Source organism: Schistocerca cancellata, chromosome 7 (genome assembly GCF_023864275.1).
Source record: "Schistocerca cancellata isolate TAMUIC-IGC-003103 chromosome 7, iqSchCanc2.1, whole genome shotgun sequence".
NCBI lineage: Eukaryota > Metazoa > Arthropoda > Insecta > Orthoptera > Acrididae > Schistocerca > Schistocerca cancellata.
Window position 1 is genome coordinate 1,296,314 of NC_064632.1, and position 23,606 is coordinate 1,319,919.

Here is a 23,606-nt window from a genome sequence, read left to right on the forward strand (position 1 = left end):
ATATGCCGTTTTGGCTAGTGTTACAAGGCCAAATGAGTCAATTATCCAGACTGCTGCCCCTGCAACTACTGAAAAGGCTGCTGCCCCTCTTCAGGAACCACACGTTTGTCTGGCCTCTCAACAGATACCTCTCCGTTGTGGTTGCACCTATGGTATGGCCATCTGTATCGCTGAGGCGCGCAAGCCTCCCCAACAACGGCGAGGTCTATGGTTCATGGGGGTGGGGGGCATAGCTCATAGAACATGCATTGTGCCAGGCTTAGCTGTGACGTAAGTTTGGTCACCAACGAGACAGCCTGGTTCTGACTCTGCACTGTGTCAACAGTGTCCCAGCCCCACCAGCACCAATGGGACGTGTGGTAACTAGTCTCCCTCTAGGGCCAGGGTGGAGGATTCCATTATGTTGCTTCTTGCTTCAGAACACGCTGACAGTGCCCTATTTCCTTGGTCACAGATTACAGCCACCAAGTTGAAACCCAGTGACACAACGAACATACCCAAGACCGGAGCTGGTAAAGGAGTGACAATATATGTGAGTTTCGGGGTGAGTGACGAAAGAGTTTTGAGATTTCATGACTATGGGTACACTGGCTCTTCGTCAGTATCCATTACATGTTAAACCTTTGTTGAAACTACACTGCACTTATATGTCTCTCCGTTTGGCGAGGTAGGATGCAAATTGATTTTGCAAAGATTTCTTTGTAGGAAAGCAGCCACCCCCATCTCCTCGCTGGCTAAAAGACAGTTATAAACAGACGTGAGGTCGGATGAGTTGAGCGCGGGTGCCAGCTCGCAGTTCCACAGTCGACTGTACGGTGCGCTCGGTGCGGGCCCGCCTGCCGCCGGCGCGCCATAAGGCACGGAACCTCGCACCAGGGCACCAGGGCACCATGGCACCAGCGCACCAGGGCACCAGGGCACCAGGGCATCAGGGCACCAGGGCACCAGGGCACCAGGGCAACAGGGCACCAGGGCACCAGGGCACCAGGGCACCAGGGCATCAGGGCACCAGGGCACCAGGGCACCAGGGCACCAGGGTACCAGAGCACCAGGGCACCAGGGCACCAGGGCACCATGGCATCAGGGCACCAGGGCATAAGGGCACCAGGGCACCAGCGCACCAGGGCACCAGTGCACCAGGGCACCAGGGCACCAGGGCATCAGGGCACCAGGGCATCAGGCCACCAGGGCACCAGCACACCAGGGCACAAGGGCACCAGCACACCAGGGCACCAGGGCACCAGGGCACCAGGGCACCATGGCACCAGGGCACCAGGGCACCAGGGCACCACGGCACCAGGGCACCAGGGCACCAGGGCACCAGGGCACTAGGGCACCAGGGCACCATGGCACCAGGGCACCAGGGCATCAGGGCACCAGGGCAACAGGGCACCAGGGCAACAGGGCACCAGGGCACCAGGGCACCAGGGCATCAGGGCACCAGGGCATCAGGGCACCAGGGCACCAGAGCACCATGGTACCAGAGCACCAGGGCACCAGAGCACCAGGGCACCAGGGCATCAGGGCACCAGGGCACCAGGGCACCAGGGCACCAGGGCACCAGGGCACCAGGGCACCAGGGCACCATGGCACCAGGGCACTAGGGAGTATCGCTTGTCAGTCGGGTGTGCCGGTGAGAGGCCTCACACGGGGAAGTGATGCGTCATATGTACATAGCCTCTCCTTCCCAAGTGGTCTCTCCGCCTTCCCGTGGTGCCACACATTAAAGTCAGGACTTCCCAGACCCATCCGGATGTTGCCTTGCATCGTAACCCAACCCGATGTGAAAGCAATGGGTGCACGGCACAGGGGGAGCTGTGTCCAGGGACCGAAGATCCGTCCCTTGGGGGGGGGGGAGGGAGGAGGGTTTAGCGGGCTGCTAGGCCGGTGGGTGTCGCTCACTCTGTGCGCTGGGCAGCTGCTGTTCCCCTCCCCGCTGTCAGAGCACAGGAGACCAGCTGCTCTGGATGCTGGCGACCTCGTTCGTCAGCTCGGATCTCGGCGCGAGTCGGCGAGGACGCCTCGCTGTGCCTGTGAGTAGCTGGGGGGTGTTCCGCCGAGCCCAGAAGGTGGTGACATCGCCTGGGGCAGATTAGCTGCGTCCAGGCCGCTGAATGACTGGGTAACCGACCCACCACCTGAGCAGGAGTGGGTGTTCGGCCGAGGGGTGGAAGGTCGGATTAGTAGGCAACGAAGGGCGAGAAGTGCATCCGCTTCTTTGGAGTGCGAGGTGTACTTGCCGAGGAGCGCCGGGTGAAATCGTCGGCGACGGGGCCACCGAGGGCGCCAGTACTTGGCGACGGCGTGCTGAACCCAGCAGCTCAGGAGCGGCCTCGGCCTAGGGGCGAGGTCGGTGGGCGAGCTGCAGCAGTCCCCCCCCGTGCCAGAGGAGCCGGTTCGGGGCAAGAGATGGGCTCCCACCATTTCTCACTCATCGAGCTACACGACAGCTGACACAGAGACGAGTGATGCGAGTGCCCCTTCGCGGTCGTCTACGATGTCTGATCCCTCCTCACAGGACGAGCTGAGATAGGCGACAGATGAAAACGTGCTTAGTAGGCATGTCAGAATTATGCTAATTCTGGAGCAGAATATCAAAAATGGAAAGATAAGTCAAGTGGCTCTAACGACTATGAAAAACGAGTTGGCAGCATGGGCCATTGCCAATGCCAAACTCGAAGGCCACGTTGAAGAGCGCGAGAAGGAAAATGATAGACTTCGCAAGCAGCCAATAAAGACCTGGGCGGGTGTGGCCGCGCAAGTGCCGCCCGAGCCACAAACTACGACAGACACAACTGCAAGGTGTTACCAAACGGCCAGACACGCTGGTCTTCCTCAAATCACTGCCTGGTCACAACATAAAAAAGGTACAAGAGATCTTTACAACAGTTGTAAACCATGAAAAAGACAAAATTAAGATTAATAAGGTTAAATCAGGGAAAAATGTAGTAACTGTAGATGTAGCAACAGAGGAAGATAAGGAAAATTGCTGAATAACCAAAAGTTACGTAAGGTGGTTAAATGTGAACTACCTAAGAAGCGAAATCCCCTTGTCATATTATATGATGTACCCTCGATAATGAAAGATGAGGAACTGTATGAAATGATAAAAAGACAGAACTTCGAAGACATGGAGGACGGGCAGTTTAGAAAGTGCTTTAAACTGAGATTCAAATTGGGACCTCGGGCACGTGACTTCGTCCATCACGTTGCTGAGGTCACTGGAGCTATGTGGAGGAAAGTAATAAGAATGGGGAAGCTGCATATAGGTTTTCACGCGGTCAGCGTAAGGGACTATCTTGTGGTACCTCGTTACCACAACTGTGGGGACCTGGACCACATTCTCAAGCACTGTACCAGGGGGTCGGCTTGCTCCAAATGTGGTGAGGAAAACCATACAAGAAAAGACTGCAAGGCAGTAGGGGTATGCATCCCATGCAAAAAAAGCGGCAAAAGATCATGCGGTGTCACTGGTGGAAACTGCCCTAGATATAGGATGCTTAAACGGAGATTAATTTCAAGAATCTATTATGTCTGAAAATACAAGTGGGAACAGGATGCCAAAGAGAAAATTCCTGAGCAAAAGGAGGAGGGACGCAATGAGGACAAGCAAATGTAAAGAATTTTTGAGGCTGCTTTCAGGCGCCCAAACAACAGAAATGGTCGACATTGGAATACAAAAGGAGCTGCCCAAGCTGGCTGCAGCTCCCTCCTCTCAAAGCTGGGGATATAGGCCGGCTGAAGATGTAGGGCGGCAGGGGCATCCTGTGGCAGCGGCTCGACCAGTGGCTGTGCGGGAATGCGACACGCACAGAGTGGAACAGTACGCAACTCAGCAAAGCACAATAACAAGCACCAGTGTGCTCCCAGCTGTACAGGGATCCACTCCTGTTAGAATACCACACGCAGACCCTGTTAGAGCATATGCAAACATTGAACACACTATGCAATTGGCAAGGCTGGAGCAACCGACTACCCTGACCACTGCATTGCGACATGTGGTTCGGGTAGGGCATAAATATGGTAGGAAAGTCGCCTTCTAGGTGATGGAGGCTGTTAACAGAATACAGCTCAAGTCAATGAATCTCCCCATCGACTTTGGAGCCCTGCGAGATCTGCTCAAAAATGTGTTCGAAAGAAGAGGTGAAAAAGCTGATCTTGACGAAATTTACGCACAATTGGTTTTGGGCGCATTGGTTTCGATTCGCAAAAGAACTGGTTACATGATCATATACACGCATACTTTCCATAACGGTAACAATAACTATTAGATAACTAAACACACACAACAGCAGACTCGTGATGCAGTAGCTGAGCAAGCTGGTGGAGGAGGAGAGACCGGATGTGCTCTGCCTGCAGGAGCCGCGCTCCCAGGCTCGGCGAATAGCTTTCGCAGCTGCAACGTGGCAGCTAGTCAGCAGTGCAGATGACCCGAGAGCGGCGATAATAATAACAAACAGATCATTGCGGTTAACAGCTTTCTCGCAGCTGTCAAACAGTCACTGCAACGTCATGGAAATACAATCTCCTGCGGGAGTACTATCTCTCGTCAATCTGTACTTTCAGTATGAAGATGACATTGAACAGCATCTGAACCATCTCACCCGGGTAATCACGCCGTTGCGTGATCGAAAAATGATTGTGACTGCTGATATAAATTCAAAATCCCCCCCCCCCCCCCAATGGTTCAGTGGCACAAGAGACGCAAACGGAGGGAAGCCAGAAGAAACAATTATGGCCTTGCAACTTGTAGTGGCCAACAAGTCTGGTAACCCTCCCACCTATACAGCAGGAAAGGGACAGGGCACAAACTTCGATGTAACACTTACCACACCTAATGCTGTAAACATTGTGAGAAACTGGAAAGCAGAAGACAATGCCACCACAAGTTCCCACAATCTGATCACATTTACGATAGGCGACAGAGAGTGCCACTGGAACATGGGGTGGGAGGTGCGATTGAATTACAATAGAACAGACTAGGAACGCCTAGGAAGGTAGTGCGACATTCCTGCATTACCAGAGGGTGACCAATACCAAGATATAAATGTGTATAGGTATGTCAAACAGCTGGTGGGTGCGATTACCAGAGCAGTGAAAGCAGCCGTACCAACCAGGAGGAGGGTCATAGTGACCTCTCTGTCACCATGGTCAGCTGAACTGGAGCATATGCGCCAGTCTGACAAGAAGACTAAGGAGGCACTACCAGCGCATTGTCGACTGGTGGGAAAGGCAACAATGGTTGCAACAGTTCAGGGAATTGAAAGAAACGTTTCAGAAGGAACTTTAGGCAGCTACGGTTCGAAGTTGGGAAAGGTATGTCATAAATCAGTTAACTACCAGCCCATGGGGAGTGCCCTACAAGTTGGTGAGAGAGAAGATCCGCTCTCCAATGGTGATATTCGCGGTCAGGCAGGATGACGGAATCCTGGCAGGAAACTGCTGAGGTCCTCCTCCAGTCCCTGTTGTGTGACAGTGCACAAGAGGAAACTGAGGGCCAGCGCCAAATGAGAACTGATGACCTTGCAAGATCTACAAATGACCGGGCAGTATTCCCCTTTTATGAAGAGGAGGTGTACGCCCAAATAAAATAGTTAAAGAGAGGAAAAGCCCTTGGGCCGCACGGCATTGTTGTGGGGGTAGTGGAGCTCCTAGCCTCTCAGGTGGTAACACCACTTACCCTACTATATAACTAGTGCTTCAGGTTGTAAAAATTTCCCAAAATCTGGAAAACTGCAAGCGTGGTCATCATAAAGAAAGAACCTGGAAAAGACCCAACTGAGACCCAGTCCCACAGACCGATTTGTTTACTAGACCCTTTCGGAAAGCTATTTGAGAAATTGCTGGCTGACAGCCTGACTGCACATCGAGTGCTGTGCCGGGTGAGCGGCAGGCAGTTCAGCTTCGGGCCTGGGCAGTCGGCGGCTGACACACAGTCGCCCTGGCGGCCGAGGTCTGCAACACGGCCCCATACAAGTACATAGTTGGCATCACGGTAGACATCAGTGGCGCCTTTGACCACCTGTGGTGGCCTTCGCTCTTCTCCTGTTTACGGGAGAAAGAGTGTCCAGGGCCGGGCCGCTGTACAGTTGTCTGAGGATTATTGCGAGGATCAGGAGGTCTGGCTGTCATCCCCTAGCGGGTGATTTAGAAAAGCAATAACGAAGGGATGCCCTCACGGTTCTGTGTTACGCCTCTTATTTTGGGACGCCCACATGGAGCCATTATTGGACAGCTTGCAACAGAGTGAAGATGTGCTACAGGTGACGATAGCCTATGCGGATGATCTCCTCCTGCTGATGGGCGGCCGTGGCTGCGAAGATATCGAGCCAAAGATTGAAAGGGCTATGGAAATATTACAACAATTGTGCCGAAACACTAAAATGACAATATCACCAAACAAGTCAACCTATCTCTTGTTGAAAGGACAACTACATAGGAACCCAACAGTGAGAATCAAGGGTTCGCCAATTCTCCAGTGACGAGAGGTGCGTTACCTGGGAGACATCATTGTTAAAAGGTAGAACTTTGCAAAATACATCGAAACCGTACCCCAAAGAGCCCTAGAAGTGCTTAATAATCTCATACGCATTGGACATACAAGATTCCATCTTCAGCCCGAATTAATAAAGCTATATCATAACAGCTTACTAACATCGATAGTGGGTTACGGCTCGGGAGTCTGGGAGCACAGGCTCACATAGGGTGGTGCCCGCCATGAGGGTCATAAGGGCGGAAAGAAACGTGTTAATAAGGTCAGTTGGTGCCCACAAGACATCTCCGTGTGGGGCCTGTTGGTAATAATGGGGCTTTGCCCCCTTGACATCAAAATAACAGAACAGGCGGCACGGTTCTGGGCGAAGAAAGGGGAGATCGGGAAAACGGGGGATTTCTGGGCATTCAGGCTGGGGATAACGGTGTGATCCAGCGAAGAGGTCAAGATCTGTGGCAGGAAACGTGGGAAGCCGATGACACTGGCTAAAGAACTTTCCAATTCCTACCAGATGTCAAAGAACGATTACGTCTGGGATACTTCAAGCCGACACGGGGATTGTTCCATTTTCTCACCGGTCATGGGTCCTATCCGACATACCTGTGTCCGTTTGGGAGAAGGGCTACGCCTTCTCGCGACTGTGGTGCACCGGAGGGAACTGCCTACCATGTGGTTTACGAATGCCCCCTTTACAACGATGTAGCAGCTGCGCTAAGACAGAAGTACCGAACTGTGACACTTTTACACTAAGCTAAGAGGATACACTTCGAGTATTAAACAACCTGGCTAACGAGGTATCACGAAAAGTTCTTTTGGAATATCTGAGGTACAACCGTAAGTAACGACAAATAACAAAATGTAGCGCAGTCCCCAATCCCATACTGCCTGTGCGTGGATAGGTCGTCTACCGTCACAGTTGGAATCCGTCACGTGCAGTTCTAGGGGGACTGGAGTACAATTACACCGAATTAGACAAAGCACCGGAATTGGCGTACGTTAGATGTTTCTAGTAAGTAGGACTTAGATATAACGAAATAAAAAATAGGAACCTGCAGCGAAAAAGTCAAGATATCTTGGGCGTGCCCGGTGTCAGGGGCACGCTCACCAGGATTAGCTCGGGGGTCAAGGCCGCGCAGTGTAGGTCTCCGTATTCGACTGGCACACCTGTGACACTGCAGGTAGTGTACAGGCTTAGTTCTTAAGTAAACCACTAGAGTGAGTAGAATAACATCAATAGTAAAGTATCTTGCCCATTGTGACTAACACTACTTGTAGCTCACTAGTGAGCTTTGTACACTAGCTGCAAAAATCATTGTAACAATTAAAGGACCCACTAACTGCATAGGGTGGTGATTTGTATGTATAATAAAAGATTAAGAATAAAGAATTAAAAAAACAGGAGATTCACAAGAGTCATAGATGAGTTACTATTCCTCAACAAGCTAAAATTTGCTACGAACAATAACAGGGGAGCCTAAAAACATTAATCCAATTTCACAAGAACGTATCTATTACATGGATCAAGGCGGTAATTTGCCATGCATTTTAACTTATGCATATACTCTGGTGACAGCTGTAAGTTCTCGGTTCGTGTGGTTCCTGGCAACCGTCTCGCGCTCACTCGTTCCTTCATTACCCAACATGTGTCGAGCTGAGGTGGAGGTAATACAGCACTAAAAGGCATTTAGGGTTTTCACTTGCCAAAAGGACCTAACAATGACACGCATTTCTAAGAAAAACTAAACAGCGGCCTCAGGTAAGGACAGGGACACCCTGCCTCTTCCCAGTGAGTGATTCCAGCATAAACATACAAAATAGTTCCGTCAACACCAAACAGTGTAACTATCAGCCTGTAGCTTCAGACTTCACTTGACGTGCTGTATGCCGCCGAATTACGATGTTGTCCTACTGCAAGAGGTGACGAACATAGACCTCCATAAGATAAGTGGATATACAGCTTTTACTCATCCAGGACTGTACAAGACCTCGGGACAGCAATACTTACGAAAGAAAATTTTTTGGCAAAAGGTGTGGAGTACCTGGTAACAGCCTGAAGTACTGTGTTCACCATACAGAACAGACGCTTCATTAACGTCTACGCATCTTCAGGCTCTGGCAATAGATGTAAAAGGGAAGAATTTTTCAAAGAAGAAATGGCCTCATTAATTGCTGGCAATTACGACGATGTTATCTGAGGGGGTGACTAGGATTGCATCCATTTCCCGAAAGACCAGACGCCGCATTTTAACGATTTCCCGGAACTGGCAAGTACTGTTAAACACGTTGAACGGACAACTCCAGGGAGTCATGGCATGGGGTCATAAGTTCGTATGCCACACCTACGCGGATGACGTTGGCCTTCTTGTCAGGACCACCTTTGAGATACAAACGTCCATGGGCATATTAGAGCAGTACAGGAGGCGATGAAAGCTAAGCTGAATCTGATAAGGTCTAGTGTCCTGGACTGGGGGCTCCCGTACAAGAACATATAAAGGAGATCATAGTCACAAAGTGCGTGGGAGTGAAATCGACTTGAGACATTCGACGAACAGTTGCAGTTAATTGCAAAGATTTACTCAATAAAGTATACGCCTGTATATGTCAACACACCCTCTGATCCCTGGACAAACTACAACACGTGCTGTTGGGGAACTTTGTTTCATATTTAAAATAAGCTACAGGGTGGGGCAAATAAAAGTGGCCTGGAGAACAGAATTCCGTGGTGCGAAGAAACACGGCAGAGGAAAGGTAATGCAGCACAAATCTGACTATGGCAGATGTTGAAAGTGACCACCATTCATCTCTTGGCAATTTTGGGCCCTGGTTAGAAAACTGCTGGAGGCATATCGAAGTTGGACCGCTGGAATTGCTGCAGTCTCATCCGAAATGTTCTGTTGCAATTGTTGAAGACTATGAGGGTTGTTGCGATATACCTTAGACATGAGTGCTCCGCAGACAAAGTAACCGCACGCTGACAGATGAGGCGATCTGGATGGCCAGCTAGGACAGCGATCAGACCGACCCCCGCTAACAGCTCTGTTAGGTGTGAAGTTCGTGTAAATGTGCTCCAAGGTTCGGCCGGCTGAATGGGCAGTTGCTCCATCCTGTTGGAAGTAACGGCAGGTCTTTTCCTCCTCCGTTAATACTGCCACAAATGGTAGTCCAAACGTATCCACTCTTCCAAGCCACTTTTATTTGGCTCACGCTGTACATGACAAGAATGCTCGCACTATCCCCAACGATAACAAACAGATTACTAGATGCCTTCGGCCGCCTTGTCAGCCGTGACCACATTTCCAAGGTCAAATATTCTACCTTGACTCTTCCAACTCCAGTAGATGGACACAGCCTCACCGACCTACATACGAAGTCGTCGGCTCCGCATACACGTTCCACATACAAAAGGTGGAAGCATTCGCCGAATAGTATCGCCACCATTTCATTGAACAATACCAGCCAAACTTAAAGCGCCAGTGGAGGTTCACTATATACAAACGACCTTTAACATCCCAAATATTTTCTGATTGAATACAACTACATCGGTACGGGGTTACCCAAGAAGCAGCTAGCCACTGTCCAGTTGTTGTTGTTGTTGTTGTGGTCTTCAGTCCTGAGACTGGTTTGATGCAGCTCTCCATACTACTCTATCCTGTGCAAGCTTCTTCATCTCCCAGTACCTACTGCAGCCTACATCCTTCTGAATCTGCTTAGTGTATTGATCTCTTGGTCTCCCTCTACGATTTTTTACCCTCCACGCTGCCCTCCAGTACTAAATTGGTGATCCCTCGATGTCTCAGAACATGTCCTACCAACCGATCCCATCTTCTAGTCAAGTTGTGCCACAAACTCCTCTTCTCCCCAATTCTATTCAATACCTCCTCATTAGTTATGTGATCTACCCATCTAATCTTCAGAATTCGTCTGTAGCACCACATTTCGAAAGCTTCTATTGTCTTCTTGTCTAAACTATTTACCGTCCATGTTTCACTTCCATACATGGCTACACTCCATACAAATACTTTCAGAAATGAATCCTGACACTTAAATCTATACTCGATGTTACCAAATTTCTCTTCTTCAGAAACGCTTTCCTTGCCATTGTCAGTCAACATTTTATATCCTCTCTACTTCGACCATCATCAGTTATTTTGCTCCCCAAATAGCAAAACTCCTTTACTACTTTAAGTGTCTCATTTCCTAATCTAATTCCCTCAGCATCACCCGACTTAATTCGACTACATTCCATTATCCTCGTTTTGCTTTTGTTGATGTTCATCTTATACCTTCCTTTCAAGACAATAGTGTACAAATATCTGATCGCAGCGCATGCCAAGAATGATGTTCCCACCCCGCGGGCCCTGGCCCACGTGTGGGCTGGGCCGTGAGCGCTGGTCGAGACTCGAAGACAAGATAAAAGTTTTCGGTAGCCCCAGGGTTTTCACTCGTCAGTCGTCAATGTCAAAGAGAAGAGAATGAAATAACATTTGAAATGCCCTGTCGCTATCTTATAATACTAGTGACAGGGGAATAGTCCATTCTGTCATGTCGGAATCTGTCCATTTTTCAACGCCGGCCGTTGTGGCCGTGCGGTCAAAGGCGCTTCAGTCTGGAACCGCGTTACCGCTACGGTCGCAGGTTCGAATCCTGCCTCGGGCATTGATGTGTGTGCTGTCCTTAGGTTAGTTAGGTTTAAGTAGTTCTAAGTTCTAGGGGACTGATGACATCAGAAGTTGAGTCTACACAGTGTGCTGCAGGGCTGGAGCGCGGCCCTGGCCGACTGCTCATAGCGTAAACACACGCCACAATCCGACCTCAATAAGTCGATATGGTAGTTTCTCGGACACAAGTGTTCACAAGAATGACTCGCTTGAATTTTGCTCATTTAATATCCTGACACAAGAAGAAGGAAGGACGACTGGTGTGTTACTTCCCATGCTCGACTAAGATTATCAGAGAAGGAGCTTCGCTCGGATTTCCTGCTACTGGAGAGGAAGGAAGCGACTGTGGCCCTTCAAAGCAGCAGTGACCGCAGAAAACGAATATGTAGATGGCCGAGCCGAGAACTGAACCCATGACTCTAGAATGCGTGTCGTGTGCCTTGTTGTGAGCGTTAGCCAGTACACAACAGCGTTCAGCCCCCGTGGAGATTTTGCTGAATTGCTGTTCATTCCGACACTTGGTGAGCTTTTCGAAAAACTATGTAAACGAGCCTTTTCAAATTGCTTTGAAACAAGCAAAGGAACAGATTGAGTGTAGATAGCTGATTTGAGGCTAAAATTAACCAGTTTTAGTCCAGATATCGCTTCTCTCATGGGTGACAAACAATGTCAAAAATCCCATTGCATTCTTTTTAACACTGACCACTCGATTTTGAATTTTCATCTAGTTGTGACAGCTAAGTGAATATAACACAAGCCATTTCTTTATAAAAGGATATAAATATCTTTAAATCCTTCTTATATATTACGTTTTGCTAATTAAGTCTACACACACACACACACACACACACACACACACACACACACATACACACACACAAACATAATATATAAGAAGGATTTAAAGATATTTATATCTTTTATAAAGAAATAATTTGAGAGAGAAAGACAGATGCTTGCTTGCGTGTATGTGCGTATTTTTTACTTTTATATTTAGTTATTGGGCCGCTAGGCTTTTTTTACATGATGAGCGAGCCACTCAGCTAAAGAGGTTGGGAACCGCTGATACAGGAGATAAGTACTGGGAGGTCGATTGGAACACCATACGGAAAAATGTCGATCACCCACATTTGCCAACGAGTGCGAAGGCCTTGTCGTACTGTGTGGTCAAAGGGAAACTCCCTTAGAAATCGCAATTGCATGCGATACATTTGGCAGAGTCCCCACCCCCCCTCCCCCTCCTCCTCTGTGCAACCTGTTGCGTCCAAGATAGTGATGAACACCGATACCTATGGGAAACGGCCCATGAAATATAGGAAGCGGTAAGAAACCTCTTGGCATTCCTCCAACGTACGTCACCGCACACCATCGCCCGTTACAGTCTATTGTTCCCCGCAAGATGACCTTTACCCTAAGGCGAGCAAAACGGCGTCAGTTACCTGAAATGACAATGCCAATGCTGGCGGAGAAGAAGAGTCAGTTGATTTCGTCCAGAGAGATGGTAGTAACACAGTGATGTGTTTTAGATTATTTTATGTCATACGTTTAAGAAAATGAAAAAAGTAAATAGCGCTAGAGCACTCTCCCGCGAAGGGCAAAGGCCTCGAGTTCGAGACTGGGTCCGGCATACAGTTTCAGTCTGACACGTAGTTACATCTTCAGTTATAGCAATATTTGTCATGTTGACATGAACAAACAGCAAGTGACCAGACTACTGTGGATAGTACATAGTCACACTGGCGCATTACAATTTGTTGACCAGCGATTTTGGACGGCAAGCATAACTTATCAGGTTAAAAATTGTTATGAAACTACCAAATCGTCGCCTTTTTCCCGCGAACTTCGTGAAAAAAGGTACCGCATAACTTTTTGTACGAACTTATCCAATTACGTGTCACATTTATAAGTTCTGTCTCTAGTTGGTGGTAGACGTTATTTTTCCTCGTAACATTTGGCCATGGTTGTCACTTCTCCCAATACTCCGCGCATAGAAGGATGCGACAGGTACCAGTGTCATCCCATGTCAACGCCCCTCAGAGTTGTGTGTGGCCATAGGTACAGTCGACGAAGACAAGGTCATACGATCTTTGACAGTTTCGGGAGTGTTGTGACACAAACGGTTGTTTCTGTTGATAAGAGTACAATAGAAAACGATCAGAATTTGGGAAGACATAGCAGTTAATACAGAAATTGAGTATGCACTACCAGCGGTTTCTTTTTATATAAAAAAAAGTCGTGATTCGCTCCATTGGTATGACACTGTTGTCAATCTTTTCCGATTTTGAGTTTGTATTTTCATTTGTAACTGCTGCATCCAAAGTGCACTATAATTTGTTTCGTACATTGTAGTCTTTGTCTCCCCCTAATACAGGGTGATTCAAAAAGAATACCACAACTTTAAAAATGTGTATTTAATGAAAGAAACATAATATAACCTTCTGTTATACATCATTACAAAGAGTATTTAAAAAGGTTTTTTTTTTCACTCAAAAACAAGTTAAGAGATGTTCAATATGGCCCCCTCCAGACACTCGAGCAATATCAACCCGATACTCCAACTCGTTCCACACTCTCTGTAGCATATCAGGCGTAACAGTTTGGATAGCTGCTGTCATTTCTCGTTTCAAATCATCAATGGTGGCTGGGAGAGGTGGCCGAAACACCATATCCTTAACATACCCCCATAACAAAAAATCGCAGGGGTAAGATCAGGGCTTCTTGGAGGCCAGTGGCTGTCACGGGCTGCCTGGGGGCCGATCCATCGCCTCGGGTAGTTGACGTTCAGGTTTCATAACTAACCTTTTTCGTAGGACTCTCCATACAGTTGATTGTGGAATTTGCAGCTCTCTGCCAGCTCTGCGAGTCGATTTTCCTGGGCTGCGAACAAATGCTTGCTGGATGCGTGCTACATTTTCATCACTCGTTCTCAGCCGTCCAGAACTTTTCCCTTTGCACAAACATCCATTCTCTGTAAACTCTGCCGTACTCAATAACACAAAAAGCTTTCTGTTGAGCGGTCGCCATCTTAGCATCAACTGACGCTGACGCCTAGTCAACAGCGCCTCAAGCGAACAAATGTACAACTAAATGAAACTTTATAGCTCCCTTAATTCGCCGGCAGATAGTGCTTAGCTCTGCCTTTTGTCGTTGCAGAGTTTTAAATTCCTAAAGTTGTGGTATTCTTTTTGAATCACCCTGTACTATGCCGGAAAAAAAACAACATCAATGTACCTGGAAAGAAGACGTCGATTTTGATTCGATGACAGTATATACCACCTGGGAGATAGTAAATGTAGCTAACGTGGGTTTCAACGTCGTCCGCCAACAGCCAGCGTGGCGTGTAGCCTTTACTGGAGAATGCTCACAGCCGGAAGGCTCAGTGTGGTGCAGACGCGCGGAACAAGCAGGTTGTTATGCCACGGGGACGCATTCGTGGTTCCTACAGCCAAATGAGCGAGTTTTATAGGGGGTCAAATTGTGGCCTTCCGAGTGGTGGACTGGTCCTCTCAGAGAACTGTCACCCGAGCTCGACGTGATGCACCAGCTGTGCAACAATGCCGGTATCAGTGGTCACACGGACATTCTCACACCGGCAGACGAGGTTCCGGACGTCCACACAGCACACATGCCGGCCAGCATCTTTCATACTGTAAGGGCGTCAGTGGCAGGTGGTACAGCTAGCACAGCAAATGTGAGAGGGCTTGTGAGACGAAACGTGTCAACACGGACTGTCGCTAGCCCGCCTCCCACTCTCGCCACAACGCTGACGGGAACTGGTGCGTCCAGGGAGTCACTCGGAAGATGCAATGGCGCGCCGTGGTCTTCAGCGATGAAGTCAGATTCTGCCTGCAAGCAGGTGAGTGTCGTTTGCATGTACAGTGTGGACCTGGTGAGTGCTGTTTCATAGGGTGCATCCGTCTAAGACACACTGACTCCATCCCAGGCCTCACGGTCTGAGGTGCAATAGCCTGCAGCTCCCACTCAACTTTGGTAATTCTGGAAGGAACGCCAACCAGTGGTCGGTACACTCATAATGTCGTCAGACCCACGTTTAGCCGTTGTAATGACACATTCCGACGCAGAGACATACAATACCTGAAAGGCTGCGCCAAAGATTAAAGTGAGAGGTATGTAGGTTATAATCTTTGTAATGTTCACATTGGATTCTCTTTTGTTTCATACTCCAAGAAGGAGCTAAGGGACACTTTCGATTGTTGCCTCGTGGAGGATGGACGTAATTTTTGGTGTCTGCGGAAAGGCAGCCATATTGTTAGTAATTATGGTTTGTGCGACGAGCAGAGAAAGTCTTATTGTCTTGTGAATAAAAAATAGTGGGAAGTATCGAAGTGTTACGAAAATTATTTAAAGCAACGTAGCATTGTATTCCTGGGTTTCCACCGTCTTCGTGAAGTGAACCGATGCCGACTTAGGAAGATACACACGGTCAACAAAGAGAAGAACTTCGATGGCGACTGATGAATTAATATTGTGGCAGAAGGACTAATTCTACGTCTAAGGTGAGAACTCTGATTAAATCAACAATGACGTAGAATTCAAAATGTAATTAATCGGAATGGTAAATTATATTACAGGCATATTTCACGCAGCACTGTATTTGTCCGCATTCAAGCCGGTCAATACAATCCGTAAAAAAGCCTTTCAAAAATTCTAAAGTTAAAAAACACAATAAAATCAAATGTTTTTTATTTATTTCGCCACACCGTTCTCGCAACAGGAAGGCGGTGCGTTGCCGCAGCAGGACAGTGCTCGCCCACACGCGACGCGCTCTGCAAGACTTGTCTCCAGTCGAGCACATGTGCGACACGATGAGATGCGGAGTCACTCGTGTGACTCGTCAACCGACTACGCTTACAGAACTACACGAGGAGATCGAGCAGGGGTGGCGCAACGTACCCCAGGGCGGTATTCGCCTGTAATCGACTGCATCCCAGTCACCGCCTGCATTGCCGCCCGTGGAGGCTACGCCATATATTGGGTGTTTCAGCATGGGTGTTTCAGCTTGGCTGTATATCTGTAAAGGTGATCATTTCGTGTACTCCGTATGCACTGTTGCAATAAAAAGTCTTGACTGAATTGGAAACCTCTAAAACAGCGTACGAATTTTTTACGGCAATGCATTTTCCCTCATGTACTAACAATGGGACCATGCTTGCTCGTTATCACCAATTTCGTCCAAATATGTGGTTGGTTAGAAGTGAAAGTGACGGAAGTGGGAGCGCCAAATGGCCAAGCGTTTAGAAAAAAAAATAGCATATTTGGCACGGATCGGAAAGGGATTAAATCATTTATGTTAGTATCACATCCAGGCAGCTTTGAGTGTGCTGGAAAGAGTACGAAACGGTAATCCGAGAATCAAGTCTCTGAGTGGACCTTTTTTATTTTTTATTTTCGGTTTCTGCGTTATTTACACTGCAAAGAATCTGAAATAGTGCTCTGCATGAGGTATATACTAATATTTTCATAAAAGGCGGGAGTACAGATTTCTTCTGTTAACTGACTCGAAGGGATTGGGGGGGGGGGAGGGGGGGCATACAAGTCCACCATTATGCGATGAGAGTTTTCAAGATGAAGAAGTATTTCCATCGTGTAGAACTAAAGCGAGTCCCGTCAAATGCACTCTGCTAGCGCAACGCTGCGATGTTTATTTTTGTCGTCAGGTAAATAATTTGATAAAAATGCTTCAAAACTGTACTTATCGAGAGAGATAAAGACATCGTATAACGAGAAAACTGCATCAAAGTGCATTCCATTGCGTACCACCAGCTACCCTCACCAATATCTGGCAAAACGGTGCGCTACAAACGGTTTGCTGCTTAACTCTGCAAAGAGAGAGAACCTTTTATGATTGTAAACCAAGTTTGTTTTTCTATAAAAGCTTTAAAACTATCATGTATGGTAATCGTTAAAATGTGAAGTTTACAACGTGTGCAATCTGCCAATTTAATTACTGATTCCCCTGATTTTACGATGAGTATCAGCCGAGCGCGTGTAAATAATCAACTGCAAAATAATAATTGTGTCTAATTTTATATACAAAGTCCTTGTGTACGTATTACAATCCCCTCCTGGAAATTTATTTGCATTCCTAGGTTTTCCTTTGCCTTTCCTTCTCATGCCTTTCGTGAAAATATTAATAAATACAATATACTGAGCATTATTTCTGTTTACTTGTAGTGTAAGTGAGGTAAAAAGTGAAAATAGAACAGAAAGATTCCCTATGAGGACTCTACCACACGACCCTCGGATCATCGTTCCGTACTTTTTCGCTGCTCCAACAGCTATATGGAAGCTACGCCCACATAAATGGGTCGTGATTCATCCGTCCCGATTCTTTCTAAACGCTTGGCCATCTCGATCTTACAACGAACCTGTTTCACAGGAATCTTTGTTCAACAGTATATTACGATACCTATCCTGATTGAAGAAGTTTGCTATTCTGTTTCTTGTTCAGTTGTTTCATCTAAAATTGCAAATCTGATGTTCTAAAATGGAGCCTATGCGTTGATGTGCTATGTAGGAACATTTATTTAAATTTCCTTCTTTTTACTGTTTTCTGTATTTGGAACTCCATTTTCATATCTGAATTTAAAGAAATTAATTATGCTATGAATTCCATTGCTTTGTTTCGACATGGTCGGCATGTATTTGATTACGAAAATTTCAAACTTACGTAGAATAATATATAATTATTTTATTGCTTTAAACTTTGTTTATATCTAGAGCCATGTTTTCTGGTAAATGGTAACTCATGCACGTAGAAAAAATATGTATAAAATTTAATTTATTTAACAGCTTGTTCGAGAAAGATTGTAATTTTAATGCTTTAAAATATATCATTGGTGTTACGCACCCATAGACCATAGATAATATAGACTGTGCATGACGTCATTTTACTAAAACCAACATCTAAGTCACGTGACTCGGGGCACGAACCGAGTATGTCACTATGCATTTATAGTGCACAATTTATGACTTTTTTTTACAGATCAAATGTTGTGCTGTTGTGCTTTTTACTGGATGCAGAAGTAAAGACCTTCACATATACTCAGATAAGTCTTTTTTGTATCCTACAAATCAGGTAAAATGACGAAAATCTCTGTTGTGTAAATGAATTACTTTAAAATACTTGCAGAAGTATTTCCATACGCTGAAAGTTGGGATGGATGTTGGTCCTGGGAGGCAGGACTTGGTGAATGACTAAGCTTCTGAGATGACATGTCGTTAATATGTAGCTCACTACACCAGTGTAATCAACATTTTGTAATATATTACGCTTCCTATCTTGATATCGTTTCGGCATCTGTCTAGCTTAAGCAAAAGTCAGAAAACGTATGTGCTTATTTTGTGCAAATAAACCCATAAACGAATTTCCTTTCTTACAGAAGCTTACTAAGGCATTTCACACATATTTCTGTGGAATCATTAGAGAACTAGTGCTGCGTTTGGAACCGTTATTTTGTCTTCCACTCCTGTGGATGCAATGAACTACAAGAATTCACAGAGTAAAAAAAAAGTATTCACTAAAGAACAGTGATTCCATCACTTGTTAAAAGAACTGTCAATATGTTTCAACTTGACCACATTAAGAATGATAACCACAGCTTTTTTATCAGGAATTTCTAAGAAATTAGGATAACTGCACTACTACATGTGTGAGAGTTGTACTATAGTTCGTTGAATAGTCAAAATCAATGGCGTAATGACACGAACTCGGCTTTCTGTCCTGATTGCGTGACTTAAGATGTTGGTTTCAAGCATTAACACGGTAAAGACAGGGACATGAGCAGTCTATGAGGTGTGACAGTAATGCGACTGATTTTCTTTGCAAGATGTGGCAACCCTGCAGGCTTGCGTAAGCACAATATCTTTGACCTTGGTTTATAAGCTGCTTCTGGTCCAAGCAGCACATCGATGCAACTGCTCAGTCGTGAGTTGTGCTGTAATAAATTAACGCTTGTTTGTGTCTCTCGTCAAGGAAATGGAACCGCATAATATTGCGCAATGGTATGCCATTTCTGTATGCGTTAAATTGGGTGAAAACGCGACGACAACTTATGGTAAGCTTCAAAAGGCTTTTGGAGAGGAGGTTATGTCAAGAACTCAAGTTTTTCGTTGGCATAAAATGTTTAGTGAAGGCAGAACGAATATTGAAGATGAAGACTGCAGTGGATGACCATCAACGTCACGGACGGATGTCAATTTGGCCAGGGTGCGTGAACTCGTACGATCTGATCGAAGATAATCCATGAAAATGATTGCAGAAGAACTGAACATCAATTGAGAAATGGTTCGTGTAATAATAACTGAAGATCCTGGTATGAAAAAGATTTGTGCAAAAATGCTCCCCAAAAATCTCACACCACAACAGCGAGAAACATGGAAAAATGTGGCAGCCAATCTGTTAGAGCAAACGGAAATCAATCCAGAATTGTTGAGCCATGTTATCACTGGTGATGAAAGTTGGTTTTCTCAGTACAAGCCAGAGACAAAACGCCAAAGTTCGCAATGGTGCTCAAAGGAATCACCCAGACCAAAAAAAGCTCACATGTCAAAGTCAAAAGTGAAATGCATGCTTGTGTGTTTCTTTGATTCCAAGGGAATTGTTCATAAAGAGTGGGTGCCTCCTGGACAAACAGTAAACCAATATTACTACAAAGAAATTTAAAAAAGCTTCATAAAAGAGTTCTTCGTGTCCATGCCAACATCGCTGATAATTTGATTCTTCATCACGATAATGTGCCATCCCATACTGCTCTGTCAGTACAGCAGTTTTTAACCTCAAAACAAATTTCAGTACTACCACCGCCACCCTATTCACCAGATATCGCTCCGTGCGACTTTTTTCTATTTCCAAGAGTCAAAATGGCTGTCAAGGGACACTATTTTCAAACAATACAAGATGTCCAAAAAGCTGTGACGAGGGTCTCGGAGGATATTACAGAAGGTGAGTTCCAGAAATGTTACCATCAATGGCAGAGTCGCTGGAAACAAGTGTGTGCAATAAGAAGGGAACTACTGTGAAGGAGGAAACACTAAACTTGACTAAAACGGTAAGCAACATTTTTTTCCACATCAGTCTCATTACTTTACTGTCGCACCTTGTATATTATATATGATCTATGTTAGCATCCAAGAATTAGACAGTCTTTGATTCGCATACAAGTAAGGAGTAATGTTTGGAAATGAGACAGAACGGTCTATGGTTTATAACACTAACGTTTATCACTCTAATGTGAAACACGCTGATGTTATCCTCTGAAAGGATTTCGAATTTTGACTGTGCGTGTGTCTAATAGACAATGATGTCAGACTATAATTTTGAATATGGTGGAATTAGCAGAAAAACTAAACGGACTTTAACTTTGGGAGTTAATGAAAGTGGTAAAATCAAAAGCAAAAAAAAAAAAAAAAAAACGAATGGTCGGCATCAAATTAGGCACATTAATTTGGAAATATATGTTTAAGAAAATTGAATATTGGTTATTGAAGTTACTTTCATTGATATTTCCCTTTGAATAGCACACAGGATACAAACTGATACAGTGCACTCTGAACTGTGTGTAGCACCAGTTACCAATAACGCACACACCAGTGAATTATAGGAAGCAAATTTGCACCAAGCTCATTCTAATGACAGCTACACTGAAGATAATTAGTTCATAATTACTGAAATGTTACTGCATGAAGTGCAGAACTAAATTTGTACATGAGGGGGTTTTATCTTAACTAACTTAAAAAAAAAACAAAGATGAATAACATCATAAATACACTGTTTAGACTCCTCTATATATATATATATATCAGTTTTCCTTAGCATCAGTAATAGTACAGTTTTCTTTCCAATAGGTGGAGAATATGATGGGGACCCATAAACTAGTTTAGTTTCATTAGTCAACACCCTCTGATTATTACAGTAGAAAAGACCAATTCAAAAAGCTAATCATTCACTTCACTTGGAGTAGTTCATGATTTACTTTGTAAGACAATAAAATACAACACTGGGTTTAATTAACTTCAAAACAGAAACCATTCATGATAGAATCAAAACCACCCTATTTTCAAAATAAGCTTACCATATTTGCTTTTTATCACCTGTGAACCAGGTATTCTAGACAATAATATTTACACAATCTTGCACTGTAATCCTACAAAACTATACTTTGTAATGAAGTAAAGATACTTCATTAAATGCCTATCCAACTTCACTTTTGTAGTTTTAACTTTAACTTTTACTACTCCTTTTATTAGACAAAAAATCACTTTTAAACACTTGAATGCAAGAATTGTTCTTTAAATCAGAATACTCGGTTTTAGTAGCACTGAGGTGAGGACCCTGCATAGGTTGGTGATCAGGATAGAAAATATGGTTCCAGACACGGATTTGTAATGTATGTGGTTATCATTAAAACCACACACAAATTAACTGGTCCATGCCCATATACACTCCTGGAAATGGAAAAAAGAACACATTGACACCCGTGTGTCAGACCCACCATACTTGCTCCGGACACTGCGAGAGGGCTGTACAAGCAATGATCACACGCACGGCACAGCGGACACACCAGGAACCGCGGTGTTGGCCGTCGAATGGCGCTAGCTGCGCAGCATTTGTGCACCGCCGCCGTCAGTGTCAGCCAGTTTGCCGTGGCATACGGAGCTCCATCGCAGTCTTTAACACTGGTAGCATGCCGCGACAGCGTGGACGTGAACCGTATGTGCAGTTGACGGACTTTGAGCGAGGGCGTATAGTGGGCATGCGGGAGGCCGGGTGGACGTACCGCCGAATTGCTCAACACGTGGGGCGTGAGGTCTCCACAGTACATCGATGTTGTCGCCAGTGGTCGGCGGAAGGTGCACGTGCCCGTCGACCTGGGACCGGACCGCAGCGACGCACGGATGCACGCCAAGACCGTAGGATCCTACGCAGTGCCGTAGGGCACCGCACCGCCACTTCCCAGCAAATTAGGGACACTGTTGCTCCTGGGGTATCGGCGAGGACCATTCGCAACCGTCTCCATGAAGCTGGGCTACGGTCCCGCACACCGTTAGGCCGTCTTCCGCTCACGCCCCAACATCGTGCAGCCCGCCTCCAGTGGTGTCGCGACAGGCGTGAATGGAGGGACGAATGGAGACGTGTCGTCTTCAGCGATGAGAGTCGCTTCTGCCTTGGTGCCAATGATGGTCGTATTCGTGTTTGGCGCCGTGCAGGTGAGCGCCACAATCAGGACTGCATACGACCGAGGCACACAGGGCCAACACCCGGCATCATGGTGTGGGGAGCGATCTCCTACACTGGCCGTACACCACTGGTGATCGTCGAGGGGACACTGAATAGTGCACGGTACATCCAAACCGTCATCGAACCCATCGTTCTACCATTCCTAGACCGGCAAGGGAACTTGCTGTTCCAACAGGACAATGCACGTCCGCATTTATCCCGTGCCACCCAACGTGCTCTAGAAGGTGTAAGTCAACTACCCTGGCCAGCAAGATCTCCGGATCTGTCCCCCATTGAGCATGTTTGGGACTGGATGAAGCGTCGTCTCACGCGGTCTGCACGTCCAGCACGAACGCTGGTCCAACTGAGGCGCTAGGTGGAAATGGCATGGCAAGCCATTCCACAGGACTACATCCAGCATCTCTACGATCGTCTCCATGGGAGAATAGCAGCCTGCATTGCTGCGAAAGGTGGATATACACTGTACTAGTGCCGACATTGAGCATGCTCTGTTGCCTGTGTCTATGTGCCTGTGGTTCTGTCAGTGTGATCATGTGATGTATCTGACCCCAGGAATGTGTCAATAAAGTTTCCCCTTCCTGGGACAATGAATTCACGGTGTTCTTATTTCAATTTCCAGGAGTGTACATTACTGAGAGTATGGAGTCAGTGAAACAGTGGCGAAGACTGGTGGCAGCGACATGGCGGCTAACTGTACTCACTGCTCTTGTTGTTCGAATGCTCTGCAAAATCTCATCTTGGCGTCGGATTTGCAACGTATTAGAGGCATTCCTTTATGCCGAGAATACCAAATAATAGCCAGATCCACATCCAAGGCAAATCCTTTGTAAAGTAGCTTCCAGTTGTCACTCTTAGCACTGTCGAAGTGTACCGTCTACAGCTAGCCACATACTGCATACCGTTCACGCGAAGGAGCCGCTCAGTTCGACCGCCAAAACCTCCTTTTACATCGCACCATTTAACATCCGTTGTGGGGGACTTCCCTACAGCTTTCACATGTTACAAATACAAGTGCCCCTAAGCACGAACCCCCCCCCCCCCCCCCCTGCATGAACCATGGACCTTGCAGTTGGTGGGGAATCCTGCATGCCACAGCGATACAGCGATACAGATGGTACAACCACAACGGAGGGGTATCTTTTGAGAGGCCAGACAAACGTGTGGTTCCTGAAGAGGGGCAGTAGACTTTTCAGTA